Source organism: Triticum dicoccoides, chromosome 5B (assembly GCF_002162155.2).
Source record: "Triticum dicoccoides isolate Atlit2015 ecotype Zavitan chromosome 5B, WEW_v2.0, whole genome shotgun sequence".
NCBI classification, from domain to species: Eukaryota; Viridiplantae; Streptophyta; class Magnoliopsida; order Poales; family Poaceae; genus Triticum; species Triticum dicoccoides.
The window spans coordinates 68,358,197-68,376,475 of NC_041389.1; the positions used below are offsets into that span (position 1 = coordinate 68,358,197).

Genomic DNA, 18,279 nt, shown 5'->3' on the forward strand with positions numbered 1-18,279 from the left:
GGGTAGCTAATCCGCTCTTCCTCCGTTTGTTCTTCGCTCTCCTCATCATCTTTTTCATCCAATGGGCTCGTAGTTTCATAAATTTCTTCTCTCATAGACTCCTGCAAAATATTAGTCTCTTCTTGGACAGCGGAGGAGTCCTCAATATATGGTTTAACATAGGCATTAGAAGCATAATTATCATAACAATATTTAACTATAGCGAAATTTTCAGATTTGTAAAGAGTAGCATCATACTTTTCAATCAAAGAAGCAATTTCATAAGCACCCTTAAAAGCAACAAATTCTTCAATTTGTTCGATATCAAAGTAATTATAAACACCTTTGGCATAATAATATATGATTCCATTATCAATAAACTCATATTGGTAGGGAAGGTGTTTCTTAGGGTCTTCAGAACAACAAGTAACATCATATAATTCACATAAATTCCAAGCATAGCATTGCATAGTATTAATTTGATGCTGTAAAAGTTTTCCCCTTTTCAGATACACGATTTTGCACAAAACAAGCATGCTCATCTAATGATTTTCCCTAAACTAAGCTAGTTGGGTTTTCAGCACGAGCACAAATGGATCGAAGATGATCCAAGTTGAAAGCTTCAGTAGTATGATATATTTTGGGTGGTTCTTCAACCATTGGTTTAGTAGGTACAACTAATTATTTTGGTATTTTGCGTTTCCTACCCATAACTAAAGATAGAGACAACTTAGAACAGGAAATAAAAACTACTTAGTGATAAAGCAAACAAGCACACACGAGAATATTCACCCCATGCTATAACTCTCCGGCAACGGCGCCAGAAAAAGGTCTTGATAACCCACAAGTATAGGGGATCGTTTGTAGCCTTTTTCGATAAATAAGAGTGTCGAACCCAACGAGGAGCTAAAGGTAGAACAAATATTCCCTCAAGTTCTATCGACCACCGATACAACTCTATGCACACTTGACGTCTGCTTTACCGAAAACAAGTATGAAACTATTTTGTAGGTGTGATGCTAGAACTTCTTTGCAAGAATAAAACTAGAAGTACTTCGAAAGACAATAAAAGTTAGGTGTTTAATAAAGGGTTTGTGTCAAAAAGAAAGTTATTTGTCCCTAGGCAATCGATAACAAGTACCGGTAATCATTCTTGTAATTTTATATGAGAGAGAGGCATGAGCTAACGTACTTTCTCTACTTGAATCATATGCACTTATGATTGGAACTCTAGCATGCATCCACAACTACTGAAGATCATTAACGTCGTGAAACCCAACTATAGCATTAAGTATCAAGTCCTCTTTACTCCCGTACGTCATACCCCACTTACTCGGGTTTAAGCTTCTGTCACTCTCGCAACCCACCATAAGCGAACCATGAATATATTGCAACACCCTACAGCGGGGGGCCCTTTGCGCAAGAACGGAGGGCACCATAGGACAACACCATAAATAAAATATACAATCATACCAACCAAGATCATGATTAACCCACTGGACAAAACGGGTCTACTCAAATATCATAGGATAACCATAGATCATTGGCAAATAATATATGGAGTTGAACACCATGTTTAAGTAGAGATTACAGCGGGAAGAAGAGGTGTTACGCTGCTGCATGGAGGGGGAGAAAGTTGGTGTTGATGGTAGCAAGATTGTTGATGTAGATCGTCGTCCCGATCCTTGTCCCGGTGGCACTCCGGTGCCACCGAAAGCGCGGGGTAGAGAGCCCCCCTACTTCTTCTTCTTCCTTGGCCTCCCCCCCTAGATGGGAGGAGAGTTCCCCCTCTGGTCCATGTCCTCCATGGCGGCGGAGGGGTGGGAGCCCGGTCTGAGGGGGGCAGCAGGGGCGGCCGCCCCGGGCCCCCACTATCTAGGGGCCCCTCCCTAGGAATGTATGCACTAGCCTATGGCCCAGCCACACTGCTTGCGAACTCTCATCTCAAAAGGAAAAAAAGCACATAGATAGCCCACGACTCCAGGACATCGAGAGCTCCTTTCTCTTCCCAGTTTCAATCGCTACGATTTCTTTTGACGCTACAATTCCTAACTCCCTATTCTGCTTTGCCGCCGGGCCCTGTGGCTTCGATCCACCACGCGCCAACACCGAGGAACTCCGCTCTCCGGACTTCGGCCTCCACGCACCGGGTGCATAGGCGAATGCATAACCAGACTGCATCAACGAGCACCTCCTGCTAGATGACAGTCCACTCCACATCGCGCCAGCGTCGGATCACCGAGGGACGGACGCGAAACCGAGGTACGTCATATGATATTCAGAAATTCAACCGAGGTATACAAGTTAGTCGATGTACTTCCAAATTAAACCACTTCAGTCAGAAACAATTAAACTAATGATGAAACGCTTGGATTTTAGTTGATGGTACCATGATAGATTTTTAAAGTTGAAAGTTCTTAGATTTGATTGAAATATCTTCATAGGAAGTTCTGTAGGATTTTCGTCACACATTTTTCCCCACTTGATTTGAGTTTATAACTCATGCAAATTGTCTTATGTGATTGTATGTGTATTCACTCAAATCATTGCAAGTTAAAGTGCTCTGGATTGTTTTAAAATTAGAAAGTTACTGTATCTATATTATACTAGTTAAATGCCCGTGCGTCGCCACGGGCTTCTTAAAATTTATAGTACACATGCATTATTTTAAAGACCTATAATGATCTTGGTATCCATAGAGGTAGACAAAATAAATACAAATAATTAGATGCCTGGATATCTAATATTAGATAGCCCCATGTAAATTGCATACAATAATCCTTGTAAATATTTTACTTCTAATATTTTTGCAGGAAGCTTCTAAAGTACTATTTTAAATCTTCGATAGGAAACACTTTCTTTTCTCTCGAATATGCACGAGCGTGCATATTATATATTAAAGAAGAAAGGCAAAGAAAGCCTCCACCTCAAGTTACATGTACAAGCCTACATGGCTGAACACGCATCCACTCCACTTACACACACTTATTCTACCCCTCGCCCATTGCCCACCTATACAATCTACTCTGAAAGCTATCCATCTCCCTCTTGATAAGCCCTGCCATAGTCCACGATTTGGCCTCAGCCTTCACCTTGTGTATGAGCCTGTTGACCGATGGGGAATCACCCTCGAACACAATGGCATTCCTATGTTTCCATAACTCCCACAGCACTAGCAGCATCACCGTATGCAAATCCTTCCTGCTTGTTCCTCCATCCGCATTTCTGCTGCAAAGCCATTCCCCCAAAATATCATCCTGGCTCGGTTTCCAGTCTGTCCTGCCAAGAGCTTCTCCCACCTGCGTCCACGTAGCCCTAGCGAAAACACATGTGAGCAAGATGTGGTTTATCGATTCTTCTTCTTGATCGCAAAATGGGCACGAGTCTTGGTGCGGCAAACCCCTTCTTGCTAGCCTGTCCGAGGTCCAACACCGATTCTTGAGAGCCAACCACGTAAAGAAGCGACACTCCAACGGTGCCCGTGATTTCCACGTGAGTTTCGATGTGGAGACCATCTCGCGTCCCCAAAATTTTCTCGCATATGCCGATCGCACGATGAACTGGCCATGCTCCTCCCAGGACCAGGCAACCACATCTCATTCGCCGACCCGCAGCTCCCAAGCTTGTACTCTCGACCATAGCTCAAAAAACTGGTACATCGTGGCCTCATCTAGATCCGGCCCAACCTGTCGTGCCCACTCTCCACTAGATGCAAGCTGCCCTAGGCTCGCCACCCGCCTGATCCTATGTGGGATCCTTTTGTAGACTTCCGGTGCCAGCTCCTGCACCCTCATACCATCCAGCCATATGTCCTCCCAGAACAAGGTGTTGTTCCCATCTCCAGTCTTAACTCTAGTTGCTGCCTTGAACAGTTGCATGGATGCATTAGGCACCTTGATAGTGAACTCACTCCACGGTCTGTTCCCATCTGCCCGTTTCAACCACGGCCATCTTGCTTGCATTGCGATATTCAACCATTGAAGATTGGATATCCCCAAACCTCCTGCCCACTTCGGGGCACACACCACCTCCCAGGCCACCGCACAATTGCCCCCATTTGCTTCCGTCCTCTTGCACCACAGAAATCCCCTGCATATTTTGTTCAAGGCCGCAATAGTTTTCATCAGCAGGTCAAGAGCCATCATCGCATGTATCGGCATAGCACACAACACTGATTGCACCAGCGTCAACCTCCCGCTCTTCGGCATTAATGCGGCCTTCCATTTTGGCAGCCGGTTCGCCAAATTATCCACCAGGTACTGTAGCTATCCTGCCGTCTGTTTTCTTAGGGCAAGGGGCAAACCAAGGTATTTGATCGAGAACGATCCCACCGGACAGCCCAACTCCTGACTCACCCACTCCATAGTGACTTCATCGCATCGAATAGGTAGTGCTGCTGACTTGGCCATGTTGATTCTTAGGCCTGAGGCTTCTCCAAATAAGGCAAAGAGCGCTCTGCAAGCCCGCAGGTCCACTCTATTTGGCTTCAGGAAAAGTACCACGTCATCCGCATAGATCGACATCTTGTGTCTCATGCCCACAGCTGCTAGTGGTTCTAACACTCGTTGCAGTGCCGCAGCCTCAAACATACGTTGCAATGGCTCCATCGTCAGTATGAACAACATTGGTGACAGCGAGTCCCCTTGCCTTAAGCCCTTGCAGTTATAGATTGTTTCCCCTGGCTCTCCATTGACCATCACCTTTGTAGTCGACGTGGCAAGTATCCCACATATCCACGCCCTCCACTTGTGACCAAAGCCGAACTGCTGTAAGACCTCCAACAGGAAAGGCCACTGGACCGAGTCGAATGCCTTGGAGATGTCCAACTTAAGTAGCACGGCCCAGGTTTTCAGAGCATGTAGCCGCCTTGCCATACCTTGCACTAGCATAAAGTTATCATGAAGGGATCTCCCCTTGACGAACGCGCTTTGATGATTTCCAACCAGATTTGGGAGCTCCACAGCCAACCTTGTCGAGAGAACCTTCTCGAAGATTTTTATTGCCCCATGGACAAGGTTTATTGGCCGAAAGTCACCCACGTCTATGGCTCCCTCCTTCTTGGGTAGAAGAGACACAAGTGATTTGTTGATTGCCACCATTCCTCTCATGTCCTCCCGATGCATGCAATCCATAGCCCTCATGAACTCCACTTTAATGATATCCCAGCATGTGGCATAGAACCTCCCTGTAAAGCCGTCCGGTCCCGGCGCTTTGTCCATAGGCATTGCCTTAATCACCCTTTCCACTTCCTCCACAGTGAACAGCTCCTCCAGATGTGCCAAATCTCGTTGTGGAAGGTTGAGCCCATCCAAGTTAACCGTATGCTGTCGCTGCTCACAGGACCCAAAAGCTCTGCCGTAGAAAGCATCCACTGCCGATGCCACTTCCTCCTGGCCCGAATAGATCTGCCCATTGTACCGGACTGCTCGCAGCACATTCTTCCTTTGTCTATGGCTAGCCTGCTGATGAAATAACCTTGTGTTGCCATCCCCCTCGCGTAGCTGCAACAGACGCGAACGCTGCCTTGCAATCGACCGCTCCAGCGAGCACAGCCCCAAAAGCTTGTGCTTTAGCTCTTTTCTCAGATCTCTCTCCGCATGAGACAGATCCCGTGACTCCATAGCGACATCCAATCTTGAGATGACCTCCAAAGCAAGTGCAATCTGCAACTTCACGTTCCCCACCCAACGGCCACTCCACTTTTGCAAAGCTATCGCCGTCGCCCTGAGCTTGCAGTGCAGCGTCAGGTAGTCATTTGATGCCAGGGGGGGTAGAATCCCACGCAACTTGCACCGTCTCCATGAAACCCGGCGCCTTCACCCAGAAGGATTCGAAGCGGAAAGGTTTGTGCGTTTTTACTTCTACATTCATGTCCAGCATCAGAGGACAATGATCTGAAATCGCGGTGCCTAGCGCCGACAAGAAGCACGTGGGAAACGCCTCGTCCCACTCGTTTGTTACGAAGACATGATCAAGCTTCTCCAAGGTTGCCCTCTGCCTCTCGTTGGACCACGTATATCGACGGCCATTCAAATACAGCTCCTTCAACTCGAGTCTATTCAGTTTAGCTCGAAACCTGCCCAACATCCTCCGGTTGATCAGATCATTGCTTTTATCTTCCTGCCTCGCAATGAGATTGAAATCTCCAGCAACTAACCACGGTCCCGCGTGAAGCTCCCTAATATCCACAAGCTCTTGTAGAAACTCCACCTTTTCCCTGTCCTCCTGAGGCCCGTATACACAAGTTAACCACCACTCCGCCGCTCCAGGGGCCTTCACTATCACCGTAAGTGAGTTAGCCTGGTAATGTGGGTTGGAGAGCCTGACTATCAGCTCGTCCCAAGCCACCAGGATCCCACCCCGCGTCCCTACCGCAGGTACATAGAAAAAGTTGGTGAATTTATTGCCTAGACATCGTTGTACAACCGATGCCGAAATCTCTTGCATCTTGGTCTCCTGCAGGCAAACAATGCCCGGGTTCACTTCCAACACTACGTGCCGCACCGCATCTCTACGCGCCGGGGTGTTGAGCCCACGCACATTCCACACAATCACTCTAAGGTGTTGCGCATTCATCTTCCTATCCTACCTCTTCCACCAGCCACCACACCTAGACCCTGGTTGCAACCTCCTAGGGTGCGCCCAGCAGCGGAGTCGGAGGTGACTCCCACCCAAAGAGCGCCAAAACTGCTGCAATATGGGCCTCCGAGAGTGGCCGGTTGAACAGCTCAACATACATCCGTAGAGCCTCCTCCGAGATGACCTCACCCTCATGTGCCAAGCATAACTTCCGGATCAGGACCTGTTGCTGCTTGCTGGCCCCATGCTTAGCGATCCTCTCGCTCCTCCTTGGCGTAGCTTCCAGCATCCTCTTCTTCCTGGGTCTGCGGGTCTAAGCCCCATGGGCGCGCGTCTCTGGTCGTGCGAGGAGTGGCTCGATAGATCTTCGCATGCCGTCACATAGCTGCTGCACATCCACCAGCTCATGGTCCGTTGGCCTTGGCGTGCATGGGGTAACACTCGCCGTTTCAGGCTCGTCGCACCCTGACAAACTAACTTGGAACATGTCCCAGCCCTCCACTTGCCCAAAACACTGGCCCTGGCCGGCCTCACGCAAAGGTAGCTCAGGGGTCGTACCGCCCTGCGTGCATGACCACGCTAAATCCCATCCAACCACGTGTCCCTCCATGCCTGGCTGCCCAAGTCCGTCCAAGCGGTCGCGAGAATCATCAGATTCTGCTGTCCCCGCCCGTGAACAGGAGTCGCCAGCCAACAAGCGCTCCCTCGCCTTTTCAGTCCACCCATCAGGCCGGGCCAGCTCCGGACCCGGCCCCACCGACAGCTCCACCGGGCCTATCATGCAAAAGCCACCGGATGGCCCCACCTGCACCGCGACCACGGGCTCCAATCCCCGCACGACCTGCTCGACCTGCTCCCTAGGCCCACGCCATCGAGATAACGTGACAGACGGCAGGGAACCCCCGGCGCAGGCCCCCAGCTCCTCTCGCGCGCCGCAAGACGACGACATTGACCGGTCCGCATCCGCGCCTTCCACTCTGTCGGCCGCCTCTTTGCAGCCCAGCTGTCCCCGAGCCGTTGGCGCCAAAGACTTCACGGTCAAGTCTCGGTCCAGCTCTGTCGCCGACCCCACCTCGTCCACTGTGTCATCCTGTCCACATTCCGGCCCCACCTCACCTTTATTTTGAACTGCACTATGCTCCACCGCCGAAACTGATCCCGCCGACGAGCATCCAGTCGCCAGCGGCGAGCCCATCGCTCCACCATCATCCCTCCGCTCACCATCTGCCAGCCCTCGACGGCGTGGCTCAACTCCACCTTGCCGCTCCTCATCCCTACCATCCGGTCTCCCATCACCATCAAACGGCGACGCCGGCGGGCTAGGCGGTGGCGACAGCTCCGGGTCAGCATCTTCGTCCACCACCGGCTCGGCCAACTTGACAATCCGGATGTTGTACCACAATGCCGCCGTCCTCGCCGCCCGCGGGAAGGACCAGCCCCGCCGCCGACGAGGTTCCTCCACGAACAGCCGCCTCTGCACCGGGATGCACTCCGGCCAGTCCGTCCGCAGCCACACTTTGTAGCTCGACATGTCATACCTCTTCGCCGTGTTGTCCACCACGCCCACGACGAGCCCCAGGCCCTGGAGCACCGCATTTGCCGTTCTCCTCGTCCACGTGTGCGTCGGCACCCCCACCAGAGCCACCGGCACTAGAAACGACAACGCCGCCCCGGTCGCCTGCGCCTGCCGCAGCCAAGGGCGCAGCGACAGAGAGAAACCAGTCGCCGTCGCTGGTGACAAACAACCCTGCCGCACCATCCTGTCACGTGTGCCCTTGTCCTTGCAAAGCACCAAGAAGTCCTCGGGGAAGAACGCCCGGATCGACATGTCCACCGGCCCGAGGCGAAACTCAGCGTGCAAGGCCGCCGCCACCGTTGCCAAATCGATCGCCGGCCTTGTACCAGTAATCGTAACCACCACTGCCTTGGAAAGCTCCTCCTCCATATGCCAGAGATCCTCTGCCTCCTCCATGTAGCAGCAGCCCACGTCCTCCACGACCGGCTGCTGCACAGCTACATCCAGCCGTGGCACGTCCACCGGGTCGAACGGCACCGAGAACCCTGGGCCGGCCGCGCACCCAGCCGCACCATCCCGGACCACCTGGCACCACGGCCGCTCCACCCTGCGCGCACCCGGAGGTGGCGGCCCCGGCGGGGGTGGCAGGGGCACCAACGGCCCTAGGGACGGCGCAGGCTCCACCTGCCGACCAAGAGCCCCAGCAGGAGGGGACCCCTGGCGCATGGCCGGCTCCAGCCGCGGGCGAACCGGGGCCTCCACCGGAGACACACTCCTCCGCTCCACGCAGTTCCGGGCAATGTGCCCGAAGCCTCCACAGCGCACACACAAGGTCTCGTTGGGGCAGTCCCTCGAAATATGCCGGTCGTCTCCACAGTTGTAGCAGCAACCGTGCAGAGCCGCGGGTATGCGAGTCCGCGGCGGCCTCGTGGTGGGAAGCGTCGGCGAGATCCGCCGCCTGGTTGCCGGGCGCGGAGGGGAAGCGGGGCTGCGCGGCCGGCGACCCGCCCTGGTCTGCCATGCACGCTCCGCCGGCCTGGATGTACCGCCCGCAGCCCCTCCACCAGCAGCCCCTCCCTGGATGATGGGGCCGAGCGTTGTGCCGAGCACCTCGGGGACGGCCATGGCGGATCTGGGGGCCGGCCTTGGAGGGGACGACGTCGCCTCGGAGGATGAGGAGGACCCAGCCGACAAAGAGACCCGCAAGGCCATAGGGCGAGGCTCCGGACGAATTTGGTGGCCGCCGGCGCCGGAGTGGCCGCCGGCGCTCAGAGAGGGGGGAGGGGAGTGCTCAGAGAGAATCGCCACTCACACAAACAAATTACTAAGCAAAGATATAATACATGCTTCCCTGTCGGAGGTATAAATATGTGTAATTCTTAATTGATGCACTTTTGAAATAACACCACAATTTCAGTGATTGTGCCACATATTTTTTGGAACTTATACAAGCACTTATTCACCCTACAATATTTTGTAGGGGGTCAAACTAAAATGCGAAACTTGTGTCTTATGATAGAAATTATGAAGTGAATGAGAGTAAATGATCAACCTTTTGCAAGGAGTCTTCTACTGAGCTACAACTTCAAAAGTTATGATTTTAGCAACATAAAAGTATATGACATCTCACGTGCATGCTCCCTAAAAAAGTTTAGCCTCTGCCTCCCGCTCGCGCCACCGTCAATCCGTCTCGTCTTCGGTGGCCTTAGGGCCATGGGGGCGCGGTGGAGCCCGGCCCTTGTCGGCGGGAGGGCTCCAATTTTAGATGTTTCTTCAAGTTCTGTTAGGGTTTGTGTCCTACTCGGGAAGGTGAGATGGCGGCGGCTCTTTGAAGATGGAATAAAGTTCCCCTACCTAGGCCCTGTCCCGGTGGTGCGTCTAGCATCGTTGGTGGGCATGTGGATGTGTGTCTCCAATGGATCTGTCTTTGGTGGATTCGATCGGATTTGGTTATTGTCCGTCTATGTTCATGTGTCTTCGGGTTGGATTCTTTCGATCTATGCTATTCTTCATCAATGGCGGTTGTTGTTCTGGTGCACTGGTCCTATGGGGCCTTAACACGATGCCTTTCCTACTGTTTACTACAACAAGTTTTACCCGACTCCGACGAGAGAGGGGTGATGACGTTCGCGCGCCTTCGTCTCGCTTCAGTACTTGTAGTCGTCGATAGGTGGTCTACGGAACAAAGCAAAAGGTCGCTTATGCATGGATTTTTCTTATATGATATAGCAAGAAACATGGGAGAAATTTTCTTACCTTAACATGGATCAAATACTGACAATCTAAAATTGTAGCTCAAGGAAGTTAATATTGTGTGTGTAGGGAAGAAACAACCTCCGAGGCTAAGGGGCGAGGAGGTGGCAGCATCAACTCCAAAGAATTGATATCACCAAAATGGTTATGATCATCATCCTCGATCGAAGACAACATTGACTAAGTGGTCACTCTCCCTACGTGTCTTGTTCGCCATGGTTGGGTTTTCTTGAACAGCTTGATCTTCTTCCTCCAAGCCAACGGTGGTGCTCATTGGCATGTCGCGGCTGAATGAACTTATATGCAACCCGTGCCAGACATGCATGGGACCCTGAAGGGTTGTCACCGACACCGCTGCCAATGTCCCACACGGGTCCACATTCTAATATACCACACCGGTGTGAAGGGGTACCCGCCACACCGTGGACATCATCTGAATTGGTCGCGTCAGGGTATGAGAGGGAGAGAAAAATCTTATGATTTTGTTTTGTAAGGAAAAATCTTATGTCTGTCTGCAACGACTTTTTTGTGCGCTGCAACGAGGCACACATATTCTAATAATTTAACAATAAATGTTTTCACTATATGCCTTTAGGATCGTGATGTACATCAGAACCTTTTGTTTACATTAAATCACTCTCCTTCTGTCAACAGTGCCTAGCTCGGAATCCCCCATTGTAACCCCACTTACACAAGCTTTGAATTTGAAACATGTAACCATGTAGTTGCGTTTGATTTCATACCGTGCTTGTCCTAGCAAGGCATGACTGCAATTTTCAATTGCGTACCCACAAGATTCACAAGCCACGGAGAAAATAAATCAAATTAAGTTAAATGACTCGATTTATCAAAGGAGCGCGGCTGTAGACCCATGCATAATATATAAAGGGGCGCGGCTGTAGACCCATATATATGTATTTCATTGACAATTGCCAGAGCGCCTACATCTTAACACAACACCACATGAATTCGATGTTCTAAACATCTCCCTCATGAGATGCTAACAAATGGCTGACTCGACGGGTGATTGTAGGGTATAGGATAGAAGCGAGTGGAAACGATTCCCGGTTTGTATGTTTATTAGATACTTGAAGTCTTTTCCAAGCTTGAAAATTTTGTTTTTCAAGCTTTTTTTATTGCTAGCAGAATTCACATCAAACTGAAAGAAGTCCACATCACCCCCTGGGGTTTCAGAAACGGGCTACCCCCCAGCTCTAATTCCGGTTAATTGAACCCCTGAACTCTCCAAAACAAGGCAAAGCACCCCCTATCGCTGATTATGGTGGTTTTTGCGAGCGGTTTTGCCTACGTGGCTCCGGATGCTTGCCATCTCAGCTTGGCAAAGGCGCAAAGCAATATGAGGCCGGCGGAGGTCTGAAGATTCACCCCAATCCCTAGTTCCTCTCTGCCTCCTCCCCTGTTCGTCGCCATGGACACCAGCTGAAGCTTGTCCGTCCTTGTCCTCTAGTTCCTCTCCTCCCCTGTTTGTCGCCATGGGCGGCCCACCTCCCTAGTTCCTCTCCTCCTCCAACAGTGGCTCAGTGTAACAGCGGCGCAAGCTCGTCTTCAAGTGTAACAGCGGCGCCATGGACATGGACCACCTCGTTATGGCTCAGTGTAACAAGCAGCACAAGCTCATCTTTGAGTTCTTGTTCGATGTACATCATGTGTATTAATTTGGGACAGTGCATATGCATATGTACTGTACTTTATGCTATTTCTGAAGTACATGCCCTTTTTTGCTGCAACAGATGTTCGTGGACCAGAGGAAGGAGAGGATAGAGCTGCTGCGAGAACTACTCAAGAGCAGGATTTGGCACAGCCCGAAACTGAAGCATGCTCAGAGCATTAGTACTCGCAGGAAAACAACACAGGTAATAATCCCAGGGGCCCAAATTGTGTACATTATACTCTTTGTAGGCATGTACTGATGCTCTAGAAGAGAGAATTCAGTTTAGTTGAGAATTGGTATGTGTACAAAGTGTTAGCTTTTCTTGCTGGTGCGGTTGTCTCTGTTTAGCTGAGAAGAGAGAACTGAGAGAAAGCAATTTTTTAAGTGGATGTAAGTCTGAGTCTGCAATCTGCTGCCTATGGACACATATATGTAATCTGAATGCAATCTTTGATAGCTGACATGAATGAAAGCTTTTCTGAACTGAAAGTGCTCTGTTATTGCAACTGCCATGGTTGAAAATTGGCAGCATTTTATTTACATTCAGCATCATTGTTGCAAACTGGCATTATCATAATTAAGAAATAAGATGTGCCCACAATTAACTGTACAATTTCAGCTTAAATTTGAAAGAACACTTTTTTTATAAACACAACAGGGAAATCACATAAGAACCAGTCATGCCCATATCACACCCACATCATCGAACAGTGCATGTGTCACATAATAGGGAACAAGTGCTACCCGTAGTAGTTTTACATAATAATAAAGCATGAACCAGAGCATGCAAAACAATCAACCATGAACTACAACTTCAGTTCTGTTTCACTGTAAGTACCTACAAGTTCATTTATTGCCATATAACAACCATGAGAATCCTGACTGGTTTGGCATTGGCTGAGATATCGACCCTGAAGCTAATTGATAAGAAGATGCCACGGAAGGAGGTTGAGATGATTGTGTATGTGCTTTCCTTCTGTTCTTTGCTCTCTCATAGAAAGGTGTAGTGGAAGTATTATTTTGACAAGCTGAGGCCATCTTCTTCCTATTTGGTGGCTTAGATGTTGTAGGTGCTTGCTTTGTTGATGGACCAGGAGCTGAACTTTGTCGTGTTGATGGAACAGGAACTTGCTGTGTTGAAAAGCAGTAAATGTTAGCACATTTTGCACATATCAGGAAAAAATGCAAGTAAAAGAAGAGAGAAAGGAGCACTTCTGTTCTTGCTTGATTGGCCTTTCTCCTTGTAGCTACTCTTGTTTCGATTCTTCATCATTCATAACAACAAGAGCACATATGCCCTTTAAAGGAAACTTCTAGTACAAAGTTGTCCCATTTAGTACTTCGTCAGAATAGGAAACATGATCTGCAAGGTGTTTCTCCAACTGTTGAAGTCACATTTGTCACACTCAATTGCGGAAATTCCTGACCTTCCATTCACTTCCATCATGATGCAATTCACCTCGGAAATGAAACTGAACAGATAGGTAATTGGGTGGTGTCATATCTGCAAAATAAACACATATGTAAGCCCTTTGCAGTTTGCACATATGTAAGATTTAATCCATGTGCAATCAGACCCACAACATCACACACACACACACACACACACACACACACACACACACACACACACATTTATATATATATAGGCCTTCTAGATATAGATCATTTCAATAGTCTAACCCCTAAAATGATGAACTCGACAACAATCTACAAACAAGCATAAAAACCACATATTTCTGGCCGCACAAATTATGATTTGCTTCTGAATTTTTTCAAATTTCTAAACTCACAAAACAGTGTTATTATATTTCAGCGATCAACACACATGTATGCTATTAAAAGAAAGTTTGACGTACGACTACTACACTGGTACGTGTGAGTTGTATTAGCATCCTAGCTACATTCCTACTCCACGGCCCCATGAATAACTATGTTTATTGACCAAATACAAAGTACATGCTCCTGAACATAAATGCAAACCAGGGAGATTTTGACCCAGCCAGTAGTGCAAATAACCTGAAACCTGCAACTCACTATAACCTAGCCCAAACCTCTCTACGCCTCTCCACCCCATCCCCAATCTTCCAAAAAGATCGACTATGATACGTAAGTGCCAATCACCTTGAGTCATTGGGAGCTCAGGACTTACCTGCTCTGCCTCCCGCAAAGCGCCGATCATGCTACCAAAAAAACAGAGTGCCTCAAACATCTCTTTGTTCCCTATTCCCTGTATATCTCTCATACAACATACAACGTGCTTGATAGCTTATGTTCCCTGTTGCCTTTCACCAGCAATAGTAATTTAACTAACATATAAGCCCCATGGTAATGCCATAAAGCCTTGTACAGTTTTTAAGTTCTTTTGGTACAATATTGTACAGTTTTAATTTCGTAAGTCCTATCATGCATTGGGTGCTTGGCCATTCTTGGCAGCGTTTTTTCAGACTTGTTTGTCTATCTTAATTAATTGACATGCAGTTCCTCTACTGCATGGTCTAAAAATAACCTCCCACAGATCATGTCAGATTGATTAAGGATTTTCATTTGCCCGAAACCCCGCTATCCGCCGCCCCAAATCAACAGTAACTACCCAAATCGAAGTGCTACAACAATCAAAGATCAATGCCGCCCCAAAGCCCTATGTCCACCGCCCCAAACCCCATCACCAATCTTCACAACGCTTTACCATAGACCTAAAAAACAGTAGCAATCGGGACGTACGAGAACTAACCTACTCGTCAACCAGCCGCCGTGACGTCCCCTACCCCCAGGCTCTGTTCGACGCTAAGATCGGGAGGGTCCAGCGTGGCAATCAAAATCCAATTTCCTTACCGCAAACTTGCCACGTAGGCAAAACCGCTCGCGAAAACCACCATAATCAACGACAAGGGGTGCTTTGCCTGGTTTTGGAAAGTCCAGGGATTTCCTGTGTTCCTGGGTTATAATCTGAAGAGGGAAACCACTATTAGTGGTCGACAGGTTTTCAAGTAGCAAGCAAGACAAATTAAATAACTGAACCTATCAAAGTCAGTGGAACTGGTTCTTTTCTTAAGAAAAGAAAGAAAAAAACTTATAACCCCAACATTATTTATTATAATGCAGAATAATGAAGAATCAATTACTGCTACAAAAGAGCTAAAAACAAGTTCCTCGACAAAGAAAATGAAATTTTCTCGATTAGCACGACCATAAGCAAATTACCTGTTGTAATTTTTTTTGGGAACATATTACCTGTTGTAATTGACTTTAGTCATGCCATGAAACCTTCATGCTCCGTACTTGATATCAATCTCCACAGTCTTTCTCAAATAATTGGGAATAAATGCTCATTGTATGGGTTGAACTGTTCATGACTCCTTTACATGTCAGTTAGATACCAGAGTAACTTCGGCAGCAAATTTAGCTTATGCAGATCAAGAAGCGGCACCCTAGCCCCCCGGCTGTTCCATCTCTCCATGTGTGTCCCATACTCCCATATCTCTCTGACAAAAGTAACAAGAACCAGTCCAATCCCTATCTTTCTTTCTCTACGGAAGGTGTAGTAAAATATTGATGGCTATATATCTTGAAGGAGACTTTCTGAAAAAAAAAAGTTAGCTTGAAGGAGAGGTAACACTCACAATATTGTAGGCCACACATCTTTCACGAAGTGCAAATGAAAGAATAGATATAACTGGATAGCTATTAACATAGAAGAATAGGCTGGGCAACATCAGTTATACAATACTCGACAAAAACTCCAGAAAAAATGTGTTTGGTGAATTCTTTTATGTCATGAAACGGAACCAAAGAAGATGAAGCTTTGTTCCGAAAAATATTGAAGGTAGAATGTCTAGACGTCTAGTACTAATAATCTGGTACATTATATATGAACACAATGTCGCTCAACAACTTTAGAAAATGGTCAACCGAAATAAGAAGCATGCTATCGAATCTTCCCCAATGATTCTGATTAAACAAAACAACAATCAAATAGTTGGGTCTTATAATATGTGTCGTTTTAAGAAATGATAACAGACATAAGGAGCATATTCTAAATATCGAAGTAATTATTAAACTTGTTCAGAGGTAAAACGGGAGTGTCGAAAATTACCTGTGTCGTAGTTGAAATGATCAATTATAGTGATCAGGTGAGTCATCAAATATAAGGCTAGAAGCTAATAATTACAAGGGGAGAGAATTCAACATCATAAACAATTTCTAGCAAGACCTTTTTCCCTGTATGTTTTTCGTCAATTATATTTTCAACCTACAACACTTCAATATTATTTCTTCGTGCCCTGAAAAAACGAAATACACCAGGTTGTTATTAGCACCTATGAGATATGACTATTAGAAATACACCAGCACCTATGCACTTTTGTCATCTTGCTGAGGATTGTGATCAGCGTCCAAGGCACGTTGTGACCTCTAAGCATGTCAAAACACATGCATAACTGCACTTTATTGCGTTTCCAGCATACATAGTTCCATTTCGTTATTACTTATGTTCAGAATCATTTGAAGTTCTAGAAACAACCCAATTTCATGAGTTCTATCATAGCTCTGAGTTGCATACACAAACTAATCAAACATTATTTATCAGAATAAACAGCATTCATGCATCAGGAGTCAGTACATCAAACAAGAAGAAAGCAGGGACAACCTTACCTTAATATTTTCACCAAAAACCATGATACTTGGTTGAGTAAGCCACTCCATAGATATTATCTGTCATATGGATGCAAATGCCACTAAATTCAGATGCAACATACTTCCAGAAGGTACATGTGCAAAAGGTACATTGAATATATTAAGGTACTGGAGTGCAAAACTTGAGTGATTTCATTCTTAAACACTACATTAGAATCAAATACATATGAAAGCTAGAAAATTTAGTCCACTTTTTTCGGTAATGGAGACAACCAGACAAATTAATTGAGCAAGGTGAATGCAACAATTGGAGCAGAGCAATGTGGATGAAGTTGATGCTAAGCCATTTGTACATTCAAATTATGTACTGAACACCTAGAAATTAGAGGGCAACACAGACTAAACCTACAGCCGCACCTAATTAATAATGCAGTTCCCAAATTAGGTGACAGTTCTGCATCTCACCCTGTATAATTGTTTCCAATGAGATCTCGTGACCGCTGAGCGGGGAGTTTGCAGCGCCAAGCACAGAGGAACTACAGCTGGGAAGCCACGAAATTGTGAGGAGTTAAACAATGACAAACTTGAGGGGGATGCGGAGCTAGGCTGACCGTGGGTGTAGGAGTAGGGCGTGACAGCGGGTAAACGGAAACGAGGAGGGCGCCAGAATTAGGCCAAGATGATAGGCTGTAGCGGCGGAGGGAACCGAGCACGGGGTCGACTTCCCGTGTCCTTGTGGCCCCTCGGGCGACCTGAATCAGGCAAAGAAAGTGCGACCCGATGATGATGAAGCCGAGGGAGTCGCACATGGCCGTGGCTGACACTGGCGGCGGGGATCATCGCAGGTGGCGTTGTGGGGGCTCCTGGGTGTTGTGCGCCCCCGATCCTACCGAAGAGGAAGCGGAAAACAACCTCACCTGGCAGCACGTGATGGGGATCTCGACAGTGGACGCGATGGGGGCTCCTGCCTACCGTGGCCCTCGACCGCGGCCACGGGCGCGGAGGCCTCGGCGACCCTCGGGCGCACCGCGGCCCCTCTCCGTGCGCCCGCCCCGTTCCGGGCGTATATCACGGCTGGCAGGGCCTTATTGCGTCGCTCCTCGCTGCCCGCCCTGCAGCTTGGGTTCCTAGCGCCATGCCCTCAGATTCCGCGCAGGTGGGGGCGGCGTGGTCCCATGATGACCTGGAGGTCTGCAATGGAGGCGGCGGCGGCGATCACGGATGTTGGCGGAGGAGCAAGATATTGGGAGGCAGAGGGCTACGCGGTGGTGGCGGTGGCATGCTTCAGGATCGACCAACCAAATAGATCGAGATCGAGGGGGAAAGGCGGATCCAGAGGTGACGCCAAAAAACCACGCGGTAGTGTGCGGGAGGGACGAAAAAAACCCAATGAAAAAAAACCGACGAAAGTGGTGGGACGAAAATTAACCGTGGAACGAAGACTACCAACTGAGACATTAGGAGTAGAGATGCACGTCCTATTTTCGTCTTCATGCACTGTCTAATCCATCCTTCTAATAGAACCATCTTATTTTTGAAAATTTACTCACGAATTAACCGCAAGACGTCATCACACAGTCTATACTCTATACACATGAAGCACATGCTTCCCTCTAGTATAAAGAGGCCCTCTAGTTTCGCCCCG

The 18,279-nt window shown here is 48.2% G+C and overlaps 1 long non-coding RNA gene across 10 annotated transcripts; it reads right to left on the bottom strand.

Annotated features, from left to right (window-relative positions):
* Positions 1–12,619: 12,619 nt before the first annotated feature.
* On the bottom strand, positions 12,620–17,932 carry LOC119307414. 10 transcript variants are annotated; one of them, XR_005149301.1, is made up of 7 exons: positions 17,552–17,932; positions 17,246–17,386; positions 17,100–17,176; positions 16,653–16,712; positions 14,734–16,282; positions 13,212–13,503; positions 12,620–13,130 (listed from the first exon to the last, which is right to left on the bottom strand). It is a non-coding gene; the product is annotated as an uncharacterized LOC119307414 (long non-coding RNA). The 10 variants fall into 10 exon arrangements; XR_005149306.1 differs by lacking the exon at positions 17,552–17,932 and having other exon boundaries at positions 14,734–15,484; positions 16,096–16,282; positions 17,246–17,545; XR_005149304.1 differs by lacking the exon at positions 17,552–17,932 and having other exon boundaries at positions 14,734–15,581; positions 16,096–16,282; positions 17,246–17,545.
* Between the last annotated feature and the right edge of the window lie 347 nt (positions 17,933–18,279).